This window comes from Tachypleus tridentatus, chromosome 1 (genome assembly GCF_004210375.1).
Source record: "Tachypleus tridentatus isolate NWPU-2018 chromosome 1, ASM421037v1, whole genome shotgun sequence".
Taxonomy (NCBI): Eukaryota; Metazoa; Arthropoda; class Merostomata; order Xiphosura; family Limulidae; genus Tachypleus; species Tachypleus tridentatus.
In genome coordinates, this window is record NC_134825.1 from 172,608,902 (window position 1) to 172,626,911 (window position 18,010).

General features: G+C 37.5%; 1 pseudogene across 1 annotated transcript in view; it reads left to right on the plus strand.

Moving 5' to 3' along the window:
• Positions 1-651: 651 nt before the first annotated feature.
• Positions 652-18,010, plus strand: part of LOC143233630 (sushi, von Willebrand factor type A, EGF and pentraxin domain-containing protein 1-like) — an 84,123-nt pseudogene continuing 66,764 nt past the window's right edge. The window contains exons 1-2 of the transcript XR_013018254.1: positions 652-828; positions 8,698-8,859. The product of XR_013018254.1 is annotated as a sushi, von Willebrand factor type A, EGF and pentraxin domain-containing protein 1-like (transcript). The remainder of the gene's footprint in view (positions 829-8,697; positions 8,860-18,010) is intronic.

The following is an 18,010-nucleotide window of genomic DNA, read 5'->3' on the forward strand; positions in this document are numbered from 1 at the left end:
GTTACCGAACATACTTGTCCTTTATAGCGTAGGAACGTTATAATGTTTCCGTCGATCACACAATTCATTGGTACATATACACCCATAAAGAATTGGCTGTGAGTGTTGTTGATTAGCTGTCTTACCTCTACCCTATCACTGCTAAATTAGGGATAGCTAGCGCAGATAGTCTTCGAGTTGCATTGTCCGAAATTGTAAACGTAACATTGCCACTAGGATAAGTGATAATTAGTTTGTTTTTGAGTTTCACGCAAAGCTACAGGAGGGCTATCTGCGATTTCCGATTTGTTCATGGGAAATACAGGTATCCTCGCTCAAGCTCAAACGTATGAAATTCATTTGGCATTATAAACGTTTGTGGAAAGTAGGTATATCCTGGCTAAAACCGAAACATATGAAACGTACTTGGCTTAAAAATGTGAGGCAGTTTTTTATATAAATTATCTCGTTGTTGTTAGCAAGGCTGAAAACTAGTACAAGAAATTGATACTGAAAAAAAAGTCAAATCTCAGATATTTTCTTCTGATTCGTCTTTTGTTTATTAAATTGCCGGCAGGGGGCAGATCTGTTTAACCGATACGTAATAGCACCTGTTATTCAGAGTAGCGATTCACAGTATATAATTACATTGATCTGTTCGAGAGGCGAAAAGACTGCACGAGCTTCTACGGTGATACCTGTCTCGTTACCTTCATACGTATATACACCACGGAGTTCTGAGAGAAAAAAATAGAAAATACGTGTTTTAACAACTTATACTTCTAATTATGAATGGTAGATTTCACCTTCTGTTCCTGTGGGTTCTACTGACTCAGAGCCTATTAACAGGTAAGGTGACTTATGTACTTTACTTGTTTCTAAGTTTAAGTACAAAGCAGGTTGCACATCAGGGTTATCATGTGAATCCTAACACTTACAGCTAAGCCTCTTGGTTAACTTTTCCAAATGTGGGTCCTCATTGGTTTTGTTTTGTAGTGTTGTCGCCAGGGGGAGCACGTGGATGGTATTTTACAGCAATTGGATTTGAGATTCTGTAATTTTTGTTAAAATAATGAATATTAATAACGGATATCATTATATCATAAATATCCTCTAAGATATTGGTCTCCCATATGCTAAGGTATCTCCAAATATTGATACCTGTAATTTTACAAAGTAAAACAAATCAAATCTTGAAATTAAAAATGATTCTGACATGTTGTTTGTTTAGTTTTTCAATACATAAATATATAAATAATTAATAATTAAGTAGACGACAAAATCTGTGTGTTTTTCATACAGCAGAGCCACATCACGCTATCTGCTGAGTCCACCGATGGGGAAACAAACCCTTTATTTTAACGTTGTAAATCTATACCGGTAGACTTACCGCTACACCAGCGGTGAACTGTGTGAAAAGTGATGGTTGAAGTGGTAATTGTGCGGAATGAACAATAACTTTACCAAAAACCCAACTACCACCGCCAAGGTTTATATATTATCTACATCAAAGTTATGTTGCAGTTAGACACGTGCACACTTCACACTTGTGTAAACACTGCTTTTGTAACAATTGGACGATCACCATAGTAACGAAATCCACTTACGACTTGTTTAAAGAACTGACGTCAAAATAAGAGAATCTACTAATCATTTCTTCTTTTTTTGCAAGATAGTTTTTTATTATTAGAAAACGTTTTACGTCATCAGTTAACAAACGACTTTATTTTAAGACGTACGTTTACCTGATGTATTACCAAGAAAAGAAATTGTTTTATTATTATTATCAAGTGAAATGGTTTAGGAAAGTGGGCGATCACAGAAAGGTCGAATCGAACTGAATTTAAATTAAAGACGCAATCTGCTTGTATGAAGGACTGCAACCTATACCAGTCTGTCTCTTTATAATCAGCGAATCGCTGGGCTGGTTGTTACCAAAACTAGCGTGTACCTTTACGGTTACCTGGGGACTAACCACAGAGGCTTCGAACTCTAATCCGAACTTCATACTACCCCCTGTGGGTGTCACTGTATCTGTTCCCTGTGCATTGAACGGTAGCGTAGTAACTTTGTTATTGGTTTTCAGGTATTTCAGTAGAGTCGCGTGGCCCAAAATGGCAGCTTATTCATTCACAAAACGTACCAAACACGTACTTACGAAATTCACACTGTCTTGGTAAGAAGTAACTATTGAATTTCATTATCAAGTGTGGGAAATACTGAACAAATAAAGAACTCGTAGGGCCGGCATGGCCAGGTGGGTTAAGGCGTTCGACTCGTAATATGAGGGCCGCGGGTTCGAATCACCGTCAAACCAAACATCTTCGCCATTTCAGCTGTTGTGGCGCTATAACGTAACGGTCAATCCCACTATTCGTTGGTAAAAGAGTAGCTAAACTACACTCACTTCTTTAAACGGTTGACTCTTTTAGTATATGTTATCAGTTTCTTTTCTTAATAGCTTATTATGAGAGAATAAAGAAACAACGATGGTTCTTAACCATTGACAGAGTATAAATCCTACATGAGGAAATGGTTCTTAACCATTGACAGAGTATAAATCCTACATGAGTAAATGGTTCTTAACCAATGAGAGAGTATAAATCCTACATGAGGAAATGGTTCTTAACCAATGAGAGAGTATAAATCCTACATGAGGAAATGGTTCTTAACCAATGAGAGAGTATAAATCCTACATGAGGAAATGGTTCTTAACCAATGAGAGAGTATAAATCCTACATGAGTAAATGGTTCTTAACCAATGACAGAGTATAAATCCTACATGAGGAAATGGTTCTTAACCAATGAGAGAGTATAAATCCTACATGAGGAAATGGTTCTTAACCAATGAGAGAGTATAAATCCTACATGAGTAAATGGTTCTTAACCAATGACAGAGTATAAATCCTACATGAGTAAATGGTTCTTAACCAATGACAGAGTATACGTCCTACATGAGTAAATGGTTCTTAACCATTGACAGAGTATAAATCCTACATGAGTAAATGGTTCTTAACCATTGACAGAGTATAAATCCTACATGAGTAAATGGTTCTTAACCATTGACAGAGTATAAATCCTACATGAGGAAATGGTTCTTAACCAATGAGAGAGTATAAATCCTACATGAGCAAATGGTTCTTAACCAATGAGAGAGTATAAATCCTACATGAGTAAATGGTTATTAACCAATGAGAGAGTATAAATCCTACATGAGTAAAGACGTAATACAGTTCTTGTGAATAATGATTATTCTCATCTAAATGGGCCTGGCATGGCCTAGCGCGTAAGGCGTGCGACTCGTAATACGAGGGTCGCGGGTTCGGGCCCGCGTCGCGCCAAACATGCTCGCCCTCCCAGCCGTGGGGGCGTTATAATGTGACGTCCAATCCTACTATTCGTTGGTAAAAGAGTAGCCCAAGAGTTGGCGGTGGGTGGTGATGACTAGCTGCCTTCCCTCTAGTCTTACACTGCAAAATTAGGGACGGCTAGCACAGATAGCCCTCGAGTAGCTTTGTGCGAAATTCCAAAACAAACAAACAAAACTCATCTAAAGAGAGAAAAAAATCCTACCTTGTTTGTTCCAAGTTAAGCACAAAGCTACACAATAGGCTATCTGAGCTCCACTCAACACAGCTATCGAAACCCAGTTTTTAGCATTTTAAGCCCGCAGACACGCCGTTGTGCCACTGGGTTACGAAAAATCCTGTACGGCTAAATATAGTTCTTTTTCGTAAGGGTTATTTTCCCAAACTGTAAGAATTATATATGGATCCTTTATAACTAAATATCTGATGCAATTTTTTTTTCTGTGTAAATAAACTGCTGCTACCTACAATTTTCATTGAAATTAATTTATTGTATGGAACAAAAATAAATATTAATTTTATGTGTAAATAAAATAACGATAAGCCGAGCACCGTAACTAGCAAAAACAATGTTTCGGGGTTTCACCAATAAGCTATAAGCGGATATGACGTCACACTAGAATAAACCAATGATTTTGGCGTTTCACCAACAAGTAGAAACTTCTGCTGAATCTTTAGTTGTGTTCTTAATTACATGATTTTTTAACCTGATTTTCTTGTTCTTTTACCCCGGAAGTGAAAGTTTAACGAAAATTTAGTCAATTTTCCTTATCGTAGCATTAAAAGGTTAAGTTTGAAATAAACAAATAAAAATTCTAAACATTTGTGCTGCAAGAGGAAATCCCCTAAAATTGAATATTCTTGTTTTATTCTGGAACTTCAAGACCACGTTGTAACGGTAAAGTCTAGATACATTCATGTGTTTTGGTTTTTCTAAGTACGTATATATATATATATATATATATACTATCATTTAAACTGATACTAACTTGTAAGTTTTGTTATACTTGTCTCTCTCCGATAAGCGTCGCGTGTGGCATAGAAGTTAGAAGGATGAAAAGTCCAAAGTTTGAGCTCCATAACTACAAAAATGTAATATAAAAAAATCTTACTTTATAGATTTGACAGTCACAGCCACCTATTTGATCAAACAAGGATAGCTTAAGAGCTGGCGGTGGGTGTTGTTAACTGATGCCTTCCTTCTGATCCATCAACTCAAGATTAGGGACAGTTAATGCAGATAGCCCTTGCGTAACTTTGCAAGAGTTGTATAATAATTCCACACCGAATATAACATGATGAAATACTGTGTATCAGTGATAGAGTGGTAAAAGGAGAACGTTTAGAGTTGACTGATTTCAATAGAAAGAAAACATGATCCCTAGTACTCGAATATAGTTTTCTTCTAAATCACAGGGAATCACTATTTAGGTTTTTCTTCGTGTTATTTACGGTTCTATATCTCCTTTATAAGTAAATACACTTGAGATGTTATTTGATTATTCGACAACGATTTGAAATTGATTCTTCGTGGCCTATTTTAAGAACAAGTTTATCACAGCTTGAGGTGCAATGGTGTCGTTAATTGGTTGATTAGCGTTGGTCTAAAGTTTCGAATTAGGACCTCTTTCTTGTTCCTTAATGTCCATTCATTTGTTGCTGAATCTGTTTGAATGTTCGGCTTCTCAGTACAGCATGACTTCAGGTTGTTGGAATGGCTGTTTTGCTCACGTTCCTTGATTCTTGTAGCTAGAGTTCGTTTCGTTGACCCAATGCAACCATTGTTTACAGTATGGATGAGTGTATTGATACACCACTAGCACGTTTTAGAAAGAGGTATTTTGACTTTAAAAGGTAAGAAAAAAAAATCCGAGGGTCGGGGATTCGAATCCCTGTCACACTAAATATGCTCGCCCTTTCAGCCGTGGGGACGTTATAATGTTACGGTCAACCCCACTATTCGTTGGTAAAAGAGTAGCCCAAGAGTTGGTAGTGGGTGGTGATGACTAGTTGCCTTTTCTCTAGTCTTACACTGCTAAATTAGGGATAGCTAGCGCAGATAGCCCTCGTGTAGCTTTGCGCGAAATTCAAAAACAAACTTACTGTAATTTAATTTACAGTGTTTGATTAGAAATGCCTCCCTCTAGTGTTTACCAACAACATTATTTTTTGAATATAATAATAAAGTTTAGAACCCCAAGATCCAATAGTTTAACATTCCCAAGTACCTTATAACCCTGATGTTAACCTTTATAACCCTGATGTTAACCTTCGGTGGTTCACATGACGTCAAACTAAAGGGATTCTGTAATAAATGTCCTCCCAATTGAGCCTAAGAATAACTTTCAAATTGAATAAAAGAATATGATTTTTTTTAAAAAGTCAAAATAACTCCTTGAAAAATGTCGCTACTGGTCTATCACTACACTCGTCCATGCTGTAAACAACGGCCGCATTGGGTCAACCACACGAACTCCAGCCACCGGAATCACGGAACATATGCCAAAGAGACCTTCCAACAGTTTTGGAATTTATAACCACCTAAACAAAGATGTGGCGAGAACTCTTTTATTTTTATCATACGCTAGTTTGTCGATATATCTTTTCCGTGACAGCGCAGTGTTTCAGGCTATGATAAGTCCGTCATGAAGTACATGACAAAGCCTTTGTTACCAAATCTTAATCACTACTTCAAAATGTAAATTTCTTAGGCAAAATATAACAGCTGATGAGTCTTGACAGTTATGGATTAGCTATATATCTGGAGGGAAAATGTTCCTTGCCATATTGGCGATCCCATGTTTGTAGCTTGTTCTGTGAATGGCTGTCCTCCAATCAACGAGACACTGCCACACCAGCATGGCGCCTATAAATATACAGAGTATTCCTAACGTAGTGTTAAATGTCCCCGTGACAGAAATGTTAAATGAGTCGTGCTTGGAGCCTTATCCGTATACGATAATCCAGTAGGAATTCTGTCAAAAGTACAGGCGTGAATTGTATTTCTAGAAAAGTAAGATACACATTGCTACGAATGGCCTCAGTGGGTATATGACTCCTCAAGAATGACCACTTGAGAGATACAGATATAACAAAACCTAAAACAGGCGTCAGACTTTACAAAATAACATGAGCAAATTGAAGAATACGGATTAAACCAAATTGAAATTGTTTGACAACAATCAGTGATAACTTGTTAGATAGCAAAATGAAACGTATCAAGGTAAACGAACAGCATCTACACCAATGGAACGTGTTGGGGTAATAATATTACTGTGTGCTGCATTTCCGTTGGAGAGATATACAAAACTTATGGTACCCTGACTGCTGACTGGTACAACGTTATGTTATTCACTCAGGAACAAGACTTATTTGTGCAGGAATTATCTTCCAGCACGACAGAGATTCCAAACATACAGTGAATGTGGTGAAACGATATTTAAAGAGTAGGAGGCTAATGGAACACTTGTAACCATGTTCTGTCCTGTATAATGGAACATTTTAACCATGTTCTGTCCTGTATAATGGAACACTTGTAACCATGTTCTGTCCTGTATAATGGAACACTTGTAACCATGTTCTGTCCTGTATAAAGTAAAGGAATGCTCTTTAGGATACATGAGCTTATCTGGAAAGTGAGTAGATGAAACGATAACCAAACAAATTGGCTGAATTAATGAGCGTTTACAGAAGATTTGGAACTATATTTCACGATCACGTATTGATAAACTTGTGGTATCGTAAAACTAAGGCGTTTGAACACGCTCACCCCTTCAGTTGTGGGATATTGTAATGTTAGGTCATTCACAAATATTCATTTAAAAAAGTAGTCCAAACGTTAGTAGTGGATGATGTAAACTAGCTGTGTTTCCTCAAGTCTGTCATTTTAAATTTAGTCATGGCAGGCGCGGGTAGCCCACGTGAAGGTTTGCGCGAAAATCCAAGCAGAGAAGTAAATAAACTATACCACTTTGTGTAATAAGGTATTGTAGTAATGTAATGTAGTAACAATAGATTTACCATTTATCAACAGTTACTCGTAACTTCAGTATTGTACCATCTCTGTAACAAGTGAGTCCCACATGTATATTTTTTGTGTATCATACGAATAGAGTTATCATGCGTTAGGACTAATCTGGGTGAAACAAGCTCTTTTGTTACTGCGCAGCTGCCCTTATTATATATACTGTACTTGAGACGGGTGGCTTTCGTTTTCAACAACAGTTATGTGAGGTTCCCACTCAAATTAAAATACTATGAAAGTTGTATATTTACTTCAATTATCTATCCAGTAAGGCCTGGCATGGCCAAGCGCGTAAGGCGTGCGACTCGTAATCCGAGGGTCGCGGGTTCGCGCCCGCGTCGCGCTAGACATGCTCGCCCTCCCAGCCGTGGGGGCGTATAATGTGACGGTCAATCCCACTATTCGTTGGTAAAAGAGTAGCCCAAGAGTTGGCGGTGGGTGGTGATTACTAGCTGCCTTCCCTTTAGTCTTACACTGCTAAATTAAGGACGGCTAGCACAGATAGCCCTCGAGTAGCTTTGTGCGAAATTCCAAAAAAACAAACAAACTATCCAGTAAACCTTCGTTTATTCTATTCTTATTTTGTTCTACAGTTGTGTTTGTTTGTAGTAAAGAACAACATTGCACAACTGCCTATCCGTGTTATACCCACCACGGGTATCGCAACTCGGTTTCTAATGTTCTAAGTCTGCAGATATGCCAATGTGCCGCTGCAGTGTTTGTAGTTGTTTTGTTTTCTTTAATTTCGCGCAAAGCTACTCGAGGGCTGTCTGCGCTGGACGTCTCTAATTTAGCAGTGTAAGGCTAGAAGGAAGGCAGCTAGTCATTACCACCCACCGCCAACGCTTGGGCTACTCCTTCACCAACTAATAGTGGGATTGGCCGTCATATTTTAACGCTCCCACAGCTGAAAGTGCGAGCGTATTTGGTGTGACGGGGATTCCAACCCGCGACCCTCAGATTACGAGTCGAACGCCTTAACCCACCTGGCCATGCCGGGTCATTTGCAGTTGACAAGGAACCAATATTTCTCTTTCACGAAATTCATTCTGTCACTTGAAAATCAAGGTGTTAGTTATACGAAAGTTTGCATCTTTTCTTTCAGAAGAAATCTTTATATTTATTAGTTTCGAATTATTTGATGTAAGTTTAATAAACTTAAGCAGTTTCAAACGATAAAATGATTTATTCTAAACACATGGATAATCGTTAATACGATCCGATGAACACGGATATAAGAATGTCATATTTATTACATTTCATAGATTGTTAAAAGCCATACGACTCATGTGAACGAATAAATAAGACAATCTTGTGTTTCCCCAGGATCACACGTCAGGCATGAAGAAGAATGCCCTATGAACCGGGAAGCAGCAGCCAGTAGGGGGCGTCAGTGTTTACGAAAATGCAAGAAAAACGCCGACTGTATCAGTTCTCGAAAAGAATGCCTCTGTGACGGTTTGTGTGGGTGGAGTTGTGTTCGTCCAGGTAAAACGGGTTTTCAGTAGTTGTTACAGGTAAAACGGGTTTTCAGTAGTTGTTACAGGTAAAACGGGTTTTCAGTAGTTGTTACAGGTACAACAGGTGTTCGGTAGTTGATACAGGTATAACAGGTTTTCGTTAGTTGTTACAGGTACAACAGGTATTCGGTAGTTGATACAGGTACAACAGGTATTCGGTAGTTGATACAGGTACAACAGGTATTCCGTAGTTGTTACAGGTATAACAGGTTTCGGTAGTTGTTACAGGTAAATCAAGTTTTCGTTAGTTGTTACAGGTACAACAGGTATTTAGTAGTTGTTACAGGTATAACAGGTTTTCGGTAGTTGTTACAGGTACAACAGGTATTCGGTAGTTGATACAGGTATAACAGGTTTTCGTTAGTTGTTACAGGTACAACAGGTATTCGGTAGTTGATACAGGTACAACAGGTATTCGGTAGTTGATACAGGTACAACAGGTATTCGGTAGTTGATACAGGTACAACAGGTTTTCGTTAGTTGATACAGGTACAACAGGTTTTCGTTAGTTGATACAGGTACAACAGGTATTCGGTAGTTGATACAGGTACAACAGGTATTCGGTAGTTGATACAGGTACAACAGGTATTCGGTAGTTGATACAGGTACAACAGGTATTCGGTAGTTGATACAGGTACAACAGGTGTTCGGTAGTTGTTACAGGTACAACAGGTATTCGGTAGTTGATACAGGTACAACAGGTATTCGGTAGTTGATACAGGTACAACAGGTATTCGGTAGTTGATACAGGTACAACAGGTATTCGGTAGTTGATACAGGTACAACAGGTGTTCGGTAGTTGATACAGGTACAACAGGTGTTCAATAGTTGTTACAGGTGTTCGGTAGTTGTTACAGGTACAACAGGTGTTCAGTAGTTGTTATTTCACTTGATATTTGATGAAATAATAAAAATGAATGCCACAGAAGAGTAAACTGTTATAAAACTTTATAAGTTAACTATGAGCTTCTCAGTTGACTAGAAGGATATTTGTTTTCTGTACATATCAACTACCACCCAACGATAAGAATACATTATTTTATTTGTCTGTGTGATTCCTGTAAAGCCAATTCGAGTGATATTCGTATATGTATTTAAAAAGTCGTGTTTTTAGTATTTCAAAGATATAGAAGAAATACAATTCCCTTCCAAGATCCGTTAATATAATTATTTACTCTCAAATTATGGACTGTTTTTTAGGGTTCTATGAGTAAGTTATGTTACAACACTCAGTCTAAAGAACTAACCCAAAACTTGGGTGAAATTCCTCGTTTTTTATGTAAAATACATAGGGGGCAGCAGCTGTAACTAATACGATAATTATTGTTATTTTTGCTTACATTTTTTAGATATGTTAACGGTGAACAGGCAGTATTGGTGGCCCTCTAGCAGTTAGGTGTATGAATACTGAAGGATTAGCATGGCTGGTGGTTAGAATATTTTCATGTGGGTCATCGGATCGTAATCTGTTACCGAACATGATCGCCTTTTCAGCTGTGGGGAAGATTATAATGTGTCGATCACGCACACTATTTCTTGGTAAAAGTAGTCCAAGAGTTGGCGGTGGGTGATGCTGGCTAACTGTTGTCCCTTTATCTCTTGAAAATTAGTGACAGCTAACTGTCGGATAGCTTTGTAGTGAATTTGGCAAACAAATAAAAGCGTGAATAATTGAAATCAATGCATTTAAAAATCCAAAAGGATCAAAAAGCAAATTGTATTTGTAGGGTTAAATTAGCGAAGCCAGAAGAGAGATCACACAAAAAACAAACGTACATTTTTCCTTTCCTAAACTTAAAGTCATGTCAATCCGACTTGTAAAGTATCGCCGTAGATATGCCAGCTTCTCCAGTGTTAGGTTTGGCCTCTCTGAACTTTCAATACAAACCTTTTCCAATAAGTTCATCTCGTTTCCGCTTGGCCTCTTTTAACTTGTCCCCGTTATACTTCTGCTGCCTTTCACGTCTTCTTTTACCGTCTTTTACTGCATAACCCTGGCTGGCTCGCCGGTGTTATGTTTTGATGTATGGATGTGCAGGATACTTCACAGGATGTGTCTGTGACTTGCTGGCGATAAATTTCAACAATAAATGGACAGCACACACACTTCACATGTTTATAAAATAATATTTTCAAAACGTATATACAAATGTTCGTTACACAGCTAACAGCCACAATTGTATCCAGAACTTTGAATAATCGTGTCTTTTCGTCAAAAGTCCAGAAACACTTGTTCAGTTATTTTAAAACCTAACTCACAAGAGTGATTATCCTTCTCTACTCTGTTATCACAAAACAATCGGTGATAAATTCACTAGTGTCATTTTGTAGATTAACACAGATGTATCCAGAGCTTTAAATAATTCTGAGATAAAATAATCCTGAGATACATTTTTACTTTAAGTGGGTTTCTTGTAATCACGAATTCTGTTTTACTTCAAAAGTCCACACAGATTGGTTCAGTTATTTTAGACCCCATTTTACAAGACGGATTATTATTCTTTATTCTGTTATTACAATACAGTCTGTTATTATTACGTTTAAAAGTCGTCCCTATACACTCTTTTTGGCTAAAATTACAGTTTATGTTTAGTTGATTGTATCTTTCATTAACTTTGTCTTACTTTCACTTGCACTAACTTGGGGCCCGGCATGGCTCGATGCTTAAGGCACTCGATTCATAATTCGAGGGTTTCAGCCGTGGGGACGTTATAATGTGACGGTCAATCCCGCTATTCGTTGATATAAGAGTAGCCCAAGAATTGGTGGTGGATGGTGATGACTAGCCGCCTTCCCTCTAGTCTTAAACTGCTAAATTAGGGACAGCTAGCGCAGATAACCCTCGTGTAGCTTTGCGCGAAATTCAAAAACAAAATAAACTAATACGACGTCAGTTTAGAACAAATGAACTGCACAATCAATAATTTTTAAACAGTTAAACTATCATGTCTAAAAATAATTTACTTTAACGTTCGCACTGTATAAACTAAATAATACTGTCATATTAAACTTAAAATTAACAGTCGTTTACATCAAACAAAAATACGCGGGGTAGTTTAAAAATTAAAAAAAAAACTATTTTTTGGTACGACAAGAATATTTTAACCACGTTCAAGAAACGGATAGAAGTTACCGTAAGAATATTTCACCAGGATAAAACTACACGTGCGGTGTAAGCTCCGTTTTGTCCAAGAACAACAAACGTGGCCAGACTCCTTAAGAATATTAACCACCTTTCTTTGAACTGTTTATGTACCAAACAATTTGTTAGTCCTTAATGCGTGTCACATACACACAAAAAAGTATAAACCATAATACTACTGTCAGTCTTCCCACTCATTACTGGGGATCTTTGTGTTTTTTACACAGAAAATGAGTATTTTCACACTATGATTTAACTGTTTTATACACTAATTGTTTTCTCAAACAAAAATCACCACAACGTCACAAATAAAGACAATTATTTTAGGGTTAATTGGAAGACATCTGTACTTCTACACAAAGATACCTCGAAGTGTAAAAATTCGTTTTTTGTTTTCAATTAAGCACAAAGATACACAATGGGCTATCTGTGCTCTGCGCACCACAGGTATCGAAACACTTTTTCTAGCCTTGCAAGTCCTCAGACATTCCGCTGTGCCATTAGGGGGAGCAGTGTATTTGTTTGTTTTTGAATTTCACGCAAAGCTACTCAAGGGCTATCTGCGCCAGTCGTCCCTAATTTAGCAGTCTAAGGCAGCTAGTAATCACCACCCACCGCCAACTCTTGGGCTACTCTTTAACCAACGAATAGTGGGATTGACCATCACATTATAACGCCCCCACGGCTGAAAGGGCGAGCATGTTTGGTGCGACGGGGATTCGAACCCGCAACCTTCAGATTACGAGTCGAACGCCTTAAGCCACCTGGCCATGCCGGGCCCTGGGAGCAGTGTAGAAGGAAAATGATTTAGAAAAAACTGAATGTTTTGGTATCAGTTCCTCAAGCAAAATAAAATACGTTTGTCTCACATTATTTCTAGTATGGACCACAGTGTAGTTGTTGATTTACCTCTTCTAAGAAGACAACTCAAGAATAAAGTTTCAAAATTTATTTAGCTGCCTATCTGTTATCTGTGGTAAGAGATTCGTTGTTTATCCACGAAAAGCCTGACAGACAGATCTATCTGGGTGTCAAGCTTTAGTTTACATGTTTATATCAAAGTAATGACCACAATCCATAGCTTTGAACTACAGACCAGAAGGCAGGTGGCTTGCCAGTAACACCATACTACCCACGCCAAGGAACTGACTGCTACTCTTATAGCACATTCAGTTTTTACAAGTTCAGGGAAAAGCTTGTGTTATTGCCTGGACTCAAGTCCAGCTCAGAACGTCTAGAAATCTACCAGCACATCAATATTTCTAATCATTTTATGCATTTAGTAACATAACATTTGTATTGGGTGAATTCTTAACACTAAACACAACATGTCTCCAACCATGAATCTCATGTATATATATTCCAAGAAGGAGGATTTTCACGAAAACGTCTGATGGCTGTGTGAAATAAAGTTGAGCTCAAGTTAATGTTTTTGTTTGGCATTTCTAATTCGTTATACGTTACTTTGTTTACTTTAACTCGTCAGTTCACAGGTTATCAGTTATAAAGCCGTCTTTAAACTGTATTATTTATCCACGTACAATGTGTCACGTTCTTCGGTGTCCAGATCTAACTTGAAGATGAGTCATGAAATCAGATACGACCTGGCTCTAATGTTTTATCATTCGCTCAAACTGATGGTGCAAGTTTCAGCAACCAGTCTTGGTAGGAGAGTGCTGGTGTTTAGTCATGAAATCAGACACGACTCGGTCTTCACACTTGATCAAGTTAAAGTTGTTATAGGTTTAGCCATCTACTTGGGTCGGAGTGTGCTGGTGTTTAGTCATAAAATCAGACACGACTCGGTCTTCACACTTGATCAAGTTAAAGTTGTTATAGGTTTAGCCATCTACTTGGGTCGGAGTGTGCTGGTTTTTAGTCATAAAATCAGACACGACTCGGTCTTCACACTTGATCAAGTTAAAGTTGTTATAGGTTTAGCCATCTACTTGGGTCGGAGTGTGCTGGTGTTTAGTCATAAAATCAGACACGACTCGGTCTTCACACTTGATCAAGTTAAAGTTGTTATAGGTTTAGCCATCTACTTGGGTAGGAGAGTGCTGGTGTTTAGTCATAAAATCAGACACGACTCGGTCTTCACACTTGATCAAGTTAAAGTTGTTATAGGTTTAGCCATCTACTTGGGTCGGAGAGTGCTGGTTTTTAGTCATAAAATCAGACACGACTCGGTCTTCACACTTGATCAAGTTAAAGTTGTTATAGGTTTAGCCATCTACTTGGGTCGGAGAGTGCTGGTTTTAGTCATGAAATCAGACACGACTCGGTCTTCACACTTGATCAAGTTAAAGTTATTATAGGTTTAACCATCTACTTGGGTCGGAGAGTGCTGGTGTTTAGTCATAAAATCAGACACGACTCGGTCTTCACACTTGATCAAGTTAAAGTTGTTATAGGTTTAGCCATCTACTTGGGTCGGAGTGTGCTGGTGTTTAGTCATGAAATCAGACACGACTCGGTCTTCACACTTGATCAAGTTGAAGTTATTATAGGTTTAGCCATCTACTTGGGTCGGAGAGTGCTGGTTTTTAGTCATAAAATCAGACACGACTCGGTCTTCACACTTGATCAAGTTAAAGTTATTATAGGTTTAGCCATCTACTTGGGTCGGAGTGTGCTGGTGTTTAGTCATAAAATCAGACACGACTCGGTCTTCACACTTGATCAAGTTAAAGTTGTTATAGGTTTAGCCATCTACTTGGGTCGGAGAGTGCTGGTGTTTAGTCATAAAATCAGACACGACTCGGTCTTCACACTTGATCAAGTTAAAGTTGTTATAGGTTTAGCCATCTGCTTGGGTCGGAGTGTGCTGGTTTTTAGTCATAAAATCAGACACGACTCGGTCTTCACACTTGATCAAGTTGAAGTTATAGGTTTATCCATCTACTTGGGTCGGAGAGTGCTGGTTTTTAGTCATGAAATCAGACACGACTCGGTCTTCACACTTGATCAAGTTAAAGTTGTTATAGGTTTAGCCATCAACTTGGGTCGGAGAGTGCTGGTTTTTAGTCATAAAATCAGACACGGCTCAATCTTCACACTTGATCAAGTTAAAGTTATAGGTTTAGCCATCTACTTGGGTCGGAGAGTGCTGGTTTTTAGTCATGAAATCAGACACGACTCGGTCTTCATACTTGATCAAGTTAAAGTTGTTATAGTTTTAGCCGTCTACTTGGGTCAGAAAAGGCTTGATTGTTATGGTTTCAGTTAGCTACTTTGGACAGAATATGGTGTTTTTTTAGTTAAAAACTCAAGTATGAGTTGACATTTCATTAATCGGTCGAACTAAAGTTTCCAGTTTCGACTGACTTCCTGTAGCGGATTGTTTATTGTTTGTCTGTTTGTAGTTAAGTTACACAATGGGCTATTTATGTTGTGGACACCACGGGTATGGAAAACCGGTTTTTACCATCATAAGCCTTCAGATGAACCCCTGGGGATGGGGATTTTCTGCTGGGGAATACTTGTTTTTAATATTAAAATTCTGTATTGTAGATTAATTCTTTTCTAAACCGGATAAACTTTACAATAAATGTCAGAGTCAGATGGACAAACAGTTCCCAAAACAATTTTTTTTTCTGTGCTTTATAATATCTTACATCTTTTGACAGGAACCTCTTTTGAAATGTGAGTTATTTTTTTATTTGTATTTTATTTCACCTATAAACCAATAAGAAAAGACATATAATGTTATAAATAAAGTGCTTTGTTTGAAATTCTATGCAAATATTTGAAACCTTTCTCGGTAGAGAAAACAGACGTGTTGCTATAGTAACAGTATTGCTTGAGGTGATAAATTATGCTTCAGGGTTTTGAGCACGTGCTCATATGTGAAGATTAAACGTTTTACACGCAATTGTTTCCACGACATTCAAGTCGTGTTCTCTTGATATACATGCCCGGAAGCATTTTCTGAATCGATTTTGACGCTTTTAAATCATACACTAGTTAGTACGTAAAGACAAGACATTTGTAACGATTTGTACAACCATTTATTTATAAATGCTTGTTGGTACTGTATTGTACGTTAACAGTTCTTTTGTACAGGTTTCTTATGTTGCGTCCCGAAACGTTTTGTTTGTTTAGAAATATAAAATATTTGCTGATTAAAGTGTGGTATACTGCTGTAGTTTAGAATGGCGGAAAAGTTGATTAATTGTGAAATGTTCTAGAAAACGAGAAATGTTAATGTAGTCGAAAATGGCCTCCCAGTGGCACAGCGGCATGTTTGCGAACTTAAAACACTATAAACTGGGTTTTGCTATCTGTGATGGGCAGAGCACATATAGCTCATTGCGTAGCATTGTGCTTAACTTTAAACATGCAAACTATACGTAAATATTCTAGAAAGTTCCATTGTAAAATGTCTATTAAGCTTCTTTCTCATGGCGGACTGGAATACTTTAATATTAAAGTATTAAAGTTTTGATTTTTCTACAGGGTGAGAAACGTTTTTAACCTCAGGTAAACTTTGGGGTATGTAAAAAGTTTCACTGACTGTTACAGAGAAGCGGAGTGGCTAATCCAAGTGTCAAAAGTGCACAGAGACTGAAAGACAAACTAAACTTAAATTAAAAATGTTACTTCCAGAGACTCTGTTCACCTTATTACGAGTGTAAATGATTTAAAGTCACGTGGTAGCGCTAGTCGCCATTGTTAAACCTGATATTTCCTCTTATGTAAGGAGCAATGGATTCACACAGCTCCACCTGGTGTATAAAATTTGTTACTTATTTCATATATCCCATATAATGTGAACAACCTTTGCCCTACACAAATATGCATACTGTGTTGGTTTCTATTGGCAAATAAAGACTGTTAATTTTGATGTACACATCTCGTTATTTTACTCAGTTTAAAACTTATCCTGTCCATCTTCCCTTTATAAAGGAGACCCCACTCAACATTCTTCATAAAAATCAATTAATCTAAGAATATCACAATTCCAAAGAATGAAAAGTAAACATGAATATCCACCAAACTACTCGAAAAATAAAACGTCGTTTTAAACATGAAAACAGCGGATTCACTAAAGACACCATTTTACTAAAACAGCAACAGTCAAGTAAAGTTAGAAGAAAAAAAACACCAAGTGATTGGCAAGAAAACTACAGACGATTCAAATTTCTGCATTAAAATTATTTTGAATATGTAAAGCAACAAGTCACATGACCGTTATAAAGTTGATATAGAATGGAGTGTATCAGAGGAGCATTTTGACATTGTTTGACAGCACATAGATAATTTGATGACTCCAAATATTGATTGTTTTCAGAAGGATGTGTGAAAGATCTTTCCAACACAAACTATTCATATACTAAAATTATAAGATGTGTTAATATTGAAGATGTATAAATTTCCAAAAGCAGGATATTCCTTGCATTTAAAGGAATTAGAAAACAAAGAAATATGGATCAGCTTGGGATATCAGGACCATTCAAAAAGGTACCTATAACAAACTGTACCGCAGCGTTGATATGCAAAGTGCGGTATCCTGTAAAAGGTGAGAATCCACGAACACAAAAGTTATCCAAATGCCCCTAAAATACACAATATACTTGAAGAGGATCTAGATCTGTAAAAGTGACACATGGCACACTACACATGTGGCTTCAACAATACATCTATTCAACCATCACAAACACACTTCATGCAACTGAAGAATGAAAATGGGTGTTCATGTTGTTCCATTCATAAACATGCCAGACAGCTTATTGGTTGAAAGTTTTAGTCAGTATTTAAACAAAGAAAATCTGTAACAACAACTCTTGTGAGTGAGACTCATACAAACCATTTAAACAAAGAAAATCTGTAACAACAACTCTTGTGAGTGAGACTCATACAAACCATTTAAACAAAGAAAATCTGTAACAACAGCTCTTGTGAGTGAGACTCACACAAACCATCCCACACAGGAACATCCGCCACATTGATTTAAAGTCATCCTGAGGGTTAACCA